This window comes from Silene latifolia, chromosome X (assembly GCF_048544455.1).
Source record: "Silene latifolia isolate original U9 population chromosome X, ASM4854445v1, whole genome shotgun sequence".
NCBI classification, from domain to species: Eukaryota; Viridiplantae; Streptophyta; class Magnoliopsida; order Caryophyllales; family Caryophyllaceae; genus Silene; species Silene latifolia.
The window spans coordinates 333,390,902-333,402,054 of record NC_133537.1 but is presented as its reverse complement, the minus strand read 5'-3'; positions in this window follow the sequence as shown (position 1 = coordinate 333,402,054).

The following is an 11,153-nucleotide window of genomic DNA, read 5'->3' as shown; positions in this document are numbered from 1 at the left end:
GCTTGACAAAGGACATCTATGCAGATCTGACCAAGAAAGCATGTCCAACCTTTGCCACTGTTCAATCCATCGCCTTAGAGCATGTCAGATTAGAAGAAGACCTCAATTTCAGAACGAACTCATCCGGAGGAAAGCAAGGCTATGGATATACTAACAGAAAAGCTCCTACCGAAAGGAGGCAATCCCGGATCGCACCCTATTCCAGGCCCGAACGATCCAAGTCAATATGGCACAAGAACATAAAGGTAACCTTTCTAGCCTTCCAACTATTCCGGAATATAACTTCTCTATTAATACTGCAGGATTAATCAAACGCCTAGAAAACCTGGGAGATACAAATCGGATGGCCAAAGAAATCCGACAACCCCAGGAAAGATCCAACAAGATGGTGTGACTTCCATCGGGACATCGGACACACCACGAAGAATGCATCCACTCGGAAACAGTGGCATATCTTCTAAAGAAAGGCTACTTGAAAGACATAATCCAGCAACCAAAGAACAAAGATGAAGGACAAAACAAGAGAGACCCTCCTCCTCCTCCTCCCATCTATGAAGTCAAATTCATAAATGGAGGATCGAAAATCATGGTCCGACCAGCTCACCGCCAAAAGAATATCCAGGGAATCCAGACTCCAACCTCCTCTCAGGCCCAAGTCATTGCCTGCTATCACCTTTGATGACTCGGATTTGCAAGGAATATCGATCTACACCATGACACTGGTAATCACCATGCAAATCGGCACAAAGAAAGGTGTCAAGAATCCCGATAGACGGAGGCGCTCAATCAACCTGGTGATGCTTGACGTCCTTAAAGCTATGAAGATAGACGAAGGGAAGATCATCAAGAAATCCAGCGTCCTGGTTGGATTCAGTGGAGAAACAAAAAACACCTTGGGAGAAATCAACTTGCCTACCTATGTGGAAGGCGTGGCTTCATATGAGAGATTTGGAGTAATGGATTGCCTATCCTCGTATAATGTAATCCTGGGCAGACCATGGATCCACAATGTCAAAGCAATCCCATCAACATACCATCAATGCGTGAAAATTCCAACAGAATGGGGATAACCACCATCGAGGAGAAACAAAGGATGGCTCGAATGTTACACTCGGGCTTTGAAACCCTCAAAGTCGTAAGTCCCTTGCATAGCAATTAAAGTCACCTGTCGTCAGGAAGAATATATAGCACAAACACAGATGGAAACAGAGAAGTCACATTAGACCCGAATTCCCCGACAGAAAGTACTTGTAGGGTCGATGCACCCGACTCAATCGGACCAAATCTGTCGACTTTCTCAAAACTAAAATGTCTTGTTTTGCTTGGTCACATTTTGATATGACTGGTATAGATGCTGATGTTATTACTCATAAGTTGAACATTGACAAATCCTTTAAGCCTGTACAGCAAAAGAGAAGAAAATTTGCTGCAGAGAGGCATGAAATCATCAACCAAGAAGTTGACAAGCTACTGGACATGGGAATGATCAGGGAAGTAATGTACCCTGACTGGCTTGCAAACGTGGTAGTCGTCCAAAAGAAAAATGGCAAATGGAGAGTCTGTGTAGATTACACCGACTTAAACAAAGCCTGCCCAAAAGATCCATTTCCCCTACCACACATCGATGCAATGGTAGATGCCACTGCAGGCCACGAAATGTTGACATTCATGGATGCCTCCAGTGATTCAACCGATAAAAAATGCACCCAATGAGACCAGAAAGCACAGCTTTCATCACTGAAAGAGGTATATATTGTTATACTGCTATGCCCTTTGGATTAAAAAATGCAGGTGCAACCTACCAAAGGCTAGTCAACATGATGTTCAAAGATCAGATAGGAGACACCATGGAAGTCTACATAGATGACATGGTAGTCAAATAAAAAAGGCGGAAGACCACGTCAAAGATCCGGAAGTAGCCTTTCAAATCTTTGGAAAAATTCAATATGAAACTCAACCCACAAAAATGCCACTTCGAGTCTCAAAGGCAGGCAAATTCCTGGGCTACATGGTGACAAAAAGAGGAATAGAAGCCAGCCCTGAATAGATCAAAGCTATCCTAGAGCTAGAACCACCAAAAACAGTCAAAGACATACAAAAGTCGATCGGAAGAATAGCAGCCCTGAACAGATTCATTTCAAGATCATCAGAAAGATGCAAATCGTTCTATAACCTGCTAAGGAAGAACAAGGACTTTCAATGGACCCCCGATCATCAGTTTGCCTTTGAAGACTTGAAAATATATCTATCTTCTCCCCCTTGCTGGCAAAACCAGTCAAAGATGAACCCCCGACAAGATACATTGCGATCCACAGAAAACTTCTTGTCATCGGTGCGATCACCGGTCAAAGAAGCAGACGGACAACAAGACCCTGTCTATTATGTAAGTAAAAGTCTACGGATGCGAGAGATCGGTATGGCCTACTAGAAAAATATGTTTTAGCTTTAATTATGAGTTGCACAAAATTAAGACCATATTTTGAAAGCCACCCTATAATAGTCGAACCAATCTTCCTATCAAGTCCGTACTTAGGAAACCGAATTGTCCTGGACGAATGTGCAAATGGTCATCCAAATAAGCACATACAATATAACATTTGAACCAAGGACAGCAATTAAGTCACAAGCACTAGCAGACTTTGTGGCTGATTTTAGTCCGACCCTAGAACCCGACCTAATAAAAGAAGTAAATAAACTGACCAGCGAACAAACAGACCTAGAGTGGACCCTATTTGTCGATGGTGCAGCCAACATGAGGGGCACAAGACTAGGGTTAGTACTAAAATCGCCACAGGGGGATAAGATAGTACAGGCTATAAGCTGTGCATTTGAAGCCACCAACAATGAGGCAGAATATGAAGCCCTGATAGCCGGATTAAAGGTATGTATTGACCTTGGTGTGCAAAACCTAAAGGTACGTACTGATTCCCTTCTTATCTCCAACCAAGTAAATGGGATATATACTGCAAAAGACCCCAAAATGATACTTTATCTGGACATTGTCCGAATTTTAAAAGAAAAATTTAAAAATTTTAATATTGACCAAATTCCCAGGGATTTGAATACCCAGGCCGATGCCTTAGCCGGCCTAGGATCCAACTTTAGTCCCCTTGACTTCGACAAAATACCCATCGTGCATTTATTGGAACCTGCAATAAATAAACAAGATGAGAGTTTCCCAATCTATATTGCTAATTTTTGGACAAAACCTTACTATGACTGGCTACAACAGGGAATCCTTCCCTTAAATAAGCAAGATGCCAGAGCATTAAAAATAAAAGCTGCTTCATATACTATTATTGACAACGTGCTTTTTAAGAAATCGCAGTCGGCCGTACCTCGGATGCCTGGAACCACGGGAAGGCGAGCGAGATATTATCATAAATCCATGAAGGATACTGTGGAAATCACAAAGGTGGAAGAAGCCTGGCAAGCAAAGTACTCGAAACGGGATATTATTGCCTACCTTGAGAGCCGATTGCCGGATTTTAGCTCTAAATGCAAAGCTTGTCGATTCACGGACCATATATCCATCACCATCCAAGAACTACATTCCATATCCGCACCCTGGCCATTTATGAAGTGGGGCATGGATATAGTAGGAAAACTACCTCAAGCACCCGGACAGAAAGTTTTCATGCTAGCAATGACTGATTACTTCTCTAAGTGGATAGAAGGTTTAATCATACAGTAAGTCAAGGAGAAGGATGTCATAGCATTCATCAAACATAACATCATATGTAGATATGGCATCCCCTCCGAAATAGTATGCGACAATGGCACACAATTTGTGGGAAAAAGAACAAGAGCCTTACATGCTCAATGGAACATCAATCTGGTAACATCCACACCAGGATATCCAAAAGCCAACGGTCGGGGCGAGAATCCAAGAAATAAAGTGGTAATCACCGCATAAAGAAAAAGCTGGAAAGAAGAAAAGGTAGATGGGTCAAGAGCTCCCCCGGTCCTTTGGGCTGACAGAACCACGCCTAAAACATCCACCGGCCAAACCCCCTACTCCTTGGTCTATGGATGTGAAGCGGTAATCCCGGTGAGGTGGACATTCCATCACCGGATGCAGGCTGAACACAACAACAAACAATATACCTCTAATGGAGGATAACCTGGACTTAACAGAAGAGCTAAGAGATGCGGCAAGCATCGGATTAGCGATACCAAAGAAAGAGTTGCGAGAAGCTACAACAAGACCACAAAGCCAGGGGTATTCGGGGTAGGAGATCTTGTTCTCAGGAAAGTATTCCAAAACACAAAAGAAAAGAATGCTGGCAAATTGGCCCCAACCTGGGAAGGTCCCTACCTAATTGACTCAATAGTCGGCCAGGGAGCTTACAGATTACAAACCCTGGAAGGCGAGATGATCCCAAGAGCCTGGAACATTACACACCTAAAATTATTTCACATATAAAATATATCTCCCGGTTCATGTATAATTTTCGTGTTCACATTTCCTGCCTAGCTTGATATGAAATTACATGTATGATACTTGCCATTACGTGAATAAATGCAATATATGATTTCTTCAAAATTGCGTGCCAAAGTACTGATCTATGTTCCCATATCTCTACCAAGTAGAATCTTCAATACTTGTTTTTACATACTGCATTTTATTTAAAACAAATCTTAAAGATTGGGGGCTACGCCCACCAACATTTAACTAATACCCAACTGATACCCAAAATTCAGTTGCAAAACAGGCCTTATAATACTGAGCTCAACATACAAACCTGGAAAAACTATTCCCTGGTCAGATGACATAAATGGGTCATAAGCCCTCCAGACAGGCAAGGGACATAAGCCCTCCAGACAGGCAACAACCCCACCCATAACACATTAAACTGGCCAGATCCAGCATAATAACTGGCCTGATCCAGTCAAATAATTGGATAGATCCAGTTTAATAACTGGCCTAATCCAGTCGAATAACTGGCCAGATCCAGTAGACAGTCAACATCACATTTTCAAAACACAAGAGGAAGATCTGACCAAATATTTATTCATCCAAAATAATTGGCCTTACCACACACCTAATAACCATCCATTCCAGGGACATTCCCCCTGGATGGGCCAAAATTAAATGTTTCTAAATATTCATTCCAGGGACATTCCCCCTGGATAGATCAAAACCAAAAACAAAAAAAAAAAAAAAAAAAAAAAAAATTAAGTTATTTTTGAGCCAGTAACCGACTCACAACCATCCACCATTTCCTGATCACCAGACTTTGCCTTGGAAGGAGGAGAATCCACTTCTTCTTCTTGACCCATACTGGCCAAATCAGGATACTGAGCGTCCAAAGCCATCTCATCCCGGTCCGGATTCCAATTAGCACGGTCAGATTCTGGATCTCTCATAGCATCAACCCGGCCTTTCCCGAAGAAGTATTGAGCAGCATCAGCCAACCTCGCCTCCACCAATTCCTTTTCAGCAGCAAGCTCCTCATTCTTTCTCAACTGATCCTGCATTGCCTGCTTTTCAGCCTCCAACTCTAGCCCGACAACCTTTCTCAAAGATTTTTCGCGGCCACCTCACAAACTATAGCGACCCTGGTTGACTCCTAGCTGTCCCCAACTGAGATTGAAGTACCACTTCATTACCCCTGGACGTATGCAGGTCACGATTAAGTTTATCCAGTTTTTCCTCCAAACTAGAAACCCTAGCCTGGGCATCCCTAAGCTGACAAGCAGTAGCCAGCCCGGCATCCAACCCCTACATACATACAAAATCAATTAGCCAAATACAAGGTATCCAACCCCTACATAAACAGGAAAGTCTTTGCCCAACTCTTGTCATCTCCAGAGTCCAGGTTAGTAATTAATGGAGACATCTTTGACTTAATTCTCAAATTAAAACGACCAACAACAGGATTTTTAAAATGATATACTGCCTTAATATCATTAAGAGTAATCACAAGATTGTGTTTAGCACATAAATTTTCTACGGAATGAACAAGTTTCCAAACCATCGGCATAATCTGAAAAGGTGACACCTCCATAGCACGAATGGTGTCAATCATTAAGGGAGTAAAAGGTAACTTACAGCCTGCTTTGAATGCCCATTCGAAAATACAACCAACCAGGTGATACCCGATTAGCTCGATCGACAAGACTCGAATCCATACCTCAGTCGACTCAGGAATTATTTTCTTCTCCCTTAATATCTTGTCATAATTTGTTTTCAACAAGTTCTCTTCAGGAAAATAAGGATCCAAAGATTGAAGGGCAGTGAAAACAGAATCCTGGTACTTAAAAGCCACAGCACGAGCAGGAGGATCAATTTCCTCCACCTCATCTTCCTGGACGTCTATAGGCTCAGGCTCAGCAGTAGCTATCTGAGATGCAGCAGTCTTTTGAGATACAGGACGTTTCTTGGCTCCCATATCTCTGAATGTTCGATTTATTGTGATGATGTTGAAATTATTGAGAAAGTACAAATTAAGCAGAACAAGGTTCCTGGGAAATAGAGGAGAATTTCAGAAGAATACTTAGCAAAGAAAGTGGAGGAAATTTGGTGAAAAATAACCTTGCCCTAGATACCGTATTTATAGAAAATCTATAACGGTATGAAAACCCTAGGGATTGCAAAACCCTCAGCATGACATCACCTAGCCGTTATAGTGTTCAACGGTAACTAGGAGTCTAAGAGTCATTGATTAAGTGTAAGTCTCTTTATTTATTTAACCCGGTAAAATTGACATCTCACCCCTGGCCTGATCTAGCACGGGTAAAATGTCAAGGGGCAATTGTTAGGCCCAGATTAACCTGGCCCGACCATTACCCGGCCTCGACCTTACAAGGCCGATTGAAGAAAACAAAGACCGGACAAATCTAACTATTATTTAGTGTTGAAGAATATTATGGCAAGCGGGCTACTAAATCCTGGAAGAGAAGCCCGATGGTCGGCATATTATAGCTTGCGATTATTAAAGCGGTGGATTAAGAAGATAAACAAGAAATACAGTGGCATGAGTCAAATAACCGTGTCCTATATTCAAGGAAGACCAAGTCCAACCAAAAAAACCCTATCATTTATGAATCAAGACGGAAAAGAGAGAAAGAGCCTAAGATTCGTTAAAAGAAGAATAAGTCAAGCGGATTAGTAGGGGACATGCCCTATTAATCCGGCAACAACTCCTACATTTGGGGAGGAGGTTACTCATTGTAACGTTGCTCATTGTAACGTTAAGAATAGGGTGGAGAACTATAAATAGCAGAATCTAAACAATTGTAAGGGCATTCAATCTTAGTCAATTATTTTACACTTGATCTCTTTTTACTGTTGAATATTCAGATATACATACAATACTGTACTCGGCTTATCAAGATAATAAAAACGTTATTCCTTATACTTAATTCTCCCTTTTGTTATTTACTCATATTATTCCAATCATATAGAACTAGATACCCTGATCACTATATAATCGAGCCGGATCCTTCCAGGAAAATCCTGCTAAAACAATTATAATGAGAATGATTCACAAAATATTCCACCAGATTCACAAAATATTCCACCAGATTCACAAAAACGACTCCAAAATTCACAAAACTAACTCAGGTTTAACAACACATCAGACCAATATTCACAATATCGCCTCCAAGTATCATGATACACAAACACAGAACTATGTCGCCATTGCAGAATCAACAGAGCACCACAACAACAACAACAAAAAAGCACAATATTAACAAAAACGAAACATATTAAGCAATGAACAATGAGAAAAACCTAATAAACAAAAATTGACGAAGTAAGTATTGAAGAGAGCGAACAGGACATACAAATAGTAGATCGAAAATGCTCCGAAATTGATTTTGTTGCGTTAAATCTTGATCGGATAATTCTTCGAGGATGATTAAAACCTGCATTACAATGAAAATGATTTAGTAATACATTATCGAAAAAAATAGTAGATTGAAAAGCGTCTGAAAATAGTAGATCTACAATAATTGATCGAAAATGAAGAAAAATAGTGATACGAATGAGAATATCACATACATAGATCCGAAAAAGGACGACCGAACAGAGATGATGATGATGATGACGATCGCGATCAAAATATCGAGATGATGAATCTGCGTGTGATTGACGATGATGAAACGAAGTTAATCGAAAAACGTAGTTGAGTGTTGAGAGTAGAGTAAATGCGTGAAAGACGAGACGAGGGAGAGAGAGAGAGAGAGAGAGAGTAAAATGTCGTAAATGAAGTTGTTGGCTGGCATTTGTTTTGAGTGTATGATTAAATAGGGACACGTGGCGAAAGATCCGGTGCGTCTATAGTTATTAGATCCGACGGTTTAGAAGGTGTCCGTAAATCGCCTCACCCTAAGAAGGGTCTCATGATTCAATCTATATATATATATATATATATATATATATATATATATATATATATATATATATATATATATATATATATATTTATGTAGCATATATACAAATATTGGATTTGTTTGTTTATGTGCCCAGGAATTGAACGCATGTTACAAGGCATCTTGGTTCAGCCATAAGTTCCTAGCAGGTCCTTTCGATTCTCTTTTGAGTTGTCAAGTAAAGAACATGTTGTGACCTAGAAAACGACCTAGTACAAAGGTCTTGGACGGTTGGACCTCATCTGTACACTTGAGAATTCCTCCGATATCTGGCCAAGCTTACAGCAACAATTACATAAATCTGGTCTATCAAGTTTACAACCACAATTTCATAAATCGTGTCTTTAATGTGATTAAAGAACCGGAAATAGGCATGTCTCCAAGAGCTTTTCACAATCAATATGCCGCAAAATGCCCAAAACCCGGTGTAAAACCCAAGAACAATGCTCACATACAATCCACGATCGATTTTATCATCGTCTTTGTCACAAAGGCCCTGGATCTCATCTGTACGAAAATTAGTATTCCCTTTGAAAGAGTCTGGTCCAAGATACGACAAATGTTTTGGAATTGAGCCTTATAAATCATTGTAGGAGAAATCAGCAAAATACGGAGGCTTCGTAATCTCAAGTTTACAGGGGATATCTCCAGTCAAGTTGTTCCTTGACAAATCAAGGTATCCAAGGTACTCGAGGTTCGCTATTGAACTGGGAATGGCACCCTCGAGCTGATTATTAGAGAGATCGAGATGTGAAAGTGAAGACGCTCCTCCTCCTAACAAAGATGGAATGGTGCCGTCAAGACGGTTATAGGAGAGATTGAGATATGAAAGGGAATGCATAGTCCCTAAGTAACCAGAGAAGTATATCGTTGATGCAATTTGACCTGAGAGCAAAGCAAAATACACTTAATAATATGGAATTGTTAGTGTATACTTCCTCTGTCATAATTTCATATCAGCATCTATTTCCTCGAAATATCTAAGGAACATTACTCTTAAGAGTTGTTGACGTTTTATTTGGGTTAAAGGCTTTTGAAAAATCAAAACATGATACAATAAAATTGGGTAGCTTGGCCCTCGAAAGGTAGGATAAGCATCAATGCTTAAAGAGAGAAAGACCTCTACTAATAGTTCCAAAGACCCAAACTGATGCAAGTCATCCTTGACAAAGACGTTCCATTGTCCTACTTTTCAAATTAGCTTGGCCCTCGAAAGGTAGGTTGATATGACTTCATTACTGGTCAGTAGACAACTTCATTCAGCTGCGAAGCTAGGCGGGGTTAGCTATCACAGTCGTACACTGAACTTTACTATTGATTATTACAAACTAGGCTGGTAAAAAATGATCTACCTTGTTTATTTATAAGGTTCTGAACTTGAAAACTTTTATTAGAGATCACGCAAACACAAACAACCTTCATAAGTTCAGGACTAGACTCGTTTGACACAATTTGCCTTTCGATCAAAGAATGAGCAAGGCGAGTGAATCACTGATCACACAACTAAGCTTCAATTCATTGACCAGGTTGGGAGTATTAACAATATCTTCTCCATATCAGCAAATAATGGACCAAATCAATCAACCAACAAGGCAATCAATTAGTCCCTAAAATCAAGCAATTAAGAGTTGCATTATCATTGTAAATATAGGAAGATTTATTATTAGCCTTAAAGTATTGTTGCCCGAACACGCTTACTCTACTTATCATTAAATTTTGATTTCATTAAATAAAATTACTTAAAGTTGCATATCCTATAAATTTATCATTAATATATTTTTCTATGACATATCTTAAAGTTACGATGAAATAAATTTTGAGATAAAATTTATTCAACATCGTCGCACCATTTTCAAACGCTCCATCAACCCCTCAACTAGACCCATCACCACCATGTTCAACCACGAAATTGTCGTTCCCAACCCACACGAAAACGCTGCACCCCGTCTCACCATTTTTTTTTCAATTTGATGTTTATAAATTTCGATTTTATAATGCACTACCGAGTATTACTGCAACAAACCAACTAACTAATTCAAGACACGTCAGCAAGTTGTTGAGAAGTTAGTTACAAGTGGTTATTAGAAATAATAAAGTTGTTACTACTCTTTACTATAAATAGCAAGCTGTATTCTTTGTGAAAATTCATTCATTGATTGTAAATCATTTCCTTCCTCTTCTACAAACTCTCTGTAATTCTCTCTCAATTTTCCTCTTTAATCAATACAATTTGTTCAAGAATTTCTCCTTCAATTTGCCCCAATTTGTGTATAGAATTTCCGATTTCAATATGAAATCCTGAATTCTGTTACAATTGGTATCAGAGACTCTAGGGTCCTGAATATCTTTTTCTTTCTGTTCATTGCCGCCATTAACAAAGCTTTGAAAAACTTGCGTCACCATTATTGCACTGGCGAAGCTTACTGTTCTCCAATTATCTGCACAAATGGATGAAAGGTTGGGATCAATTGAGCAACAATTACAACAGCAGCATGATCTCCAACAACAACAACAGCAAAACATGGTGGAACTGGGTATTCAACTGCGGGAATTGATTAACAGGCTTCCTATCTTGCCAACTCCGCCAAGAAATCATGAAGCTAGAAACCATGAAAACAACAATGATGGTAATCATCCTAGAACTTTCAATCTTGTACCTAAATTGGAATTTCCTGTTTTTGATGGTAGTAACCCTAGGATTTTGGTAAAAAAATGCAAGAGATACTTTGAATTGTGTAAAGTGGTGGAGAATCAGAAAGTATGCATGG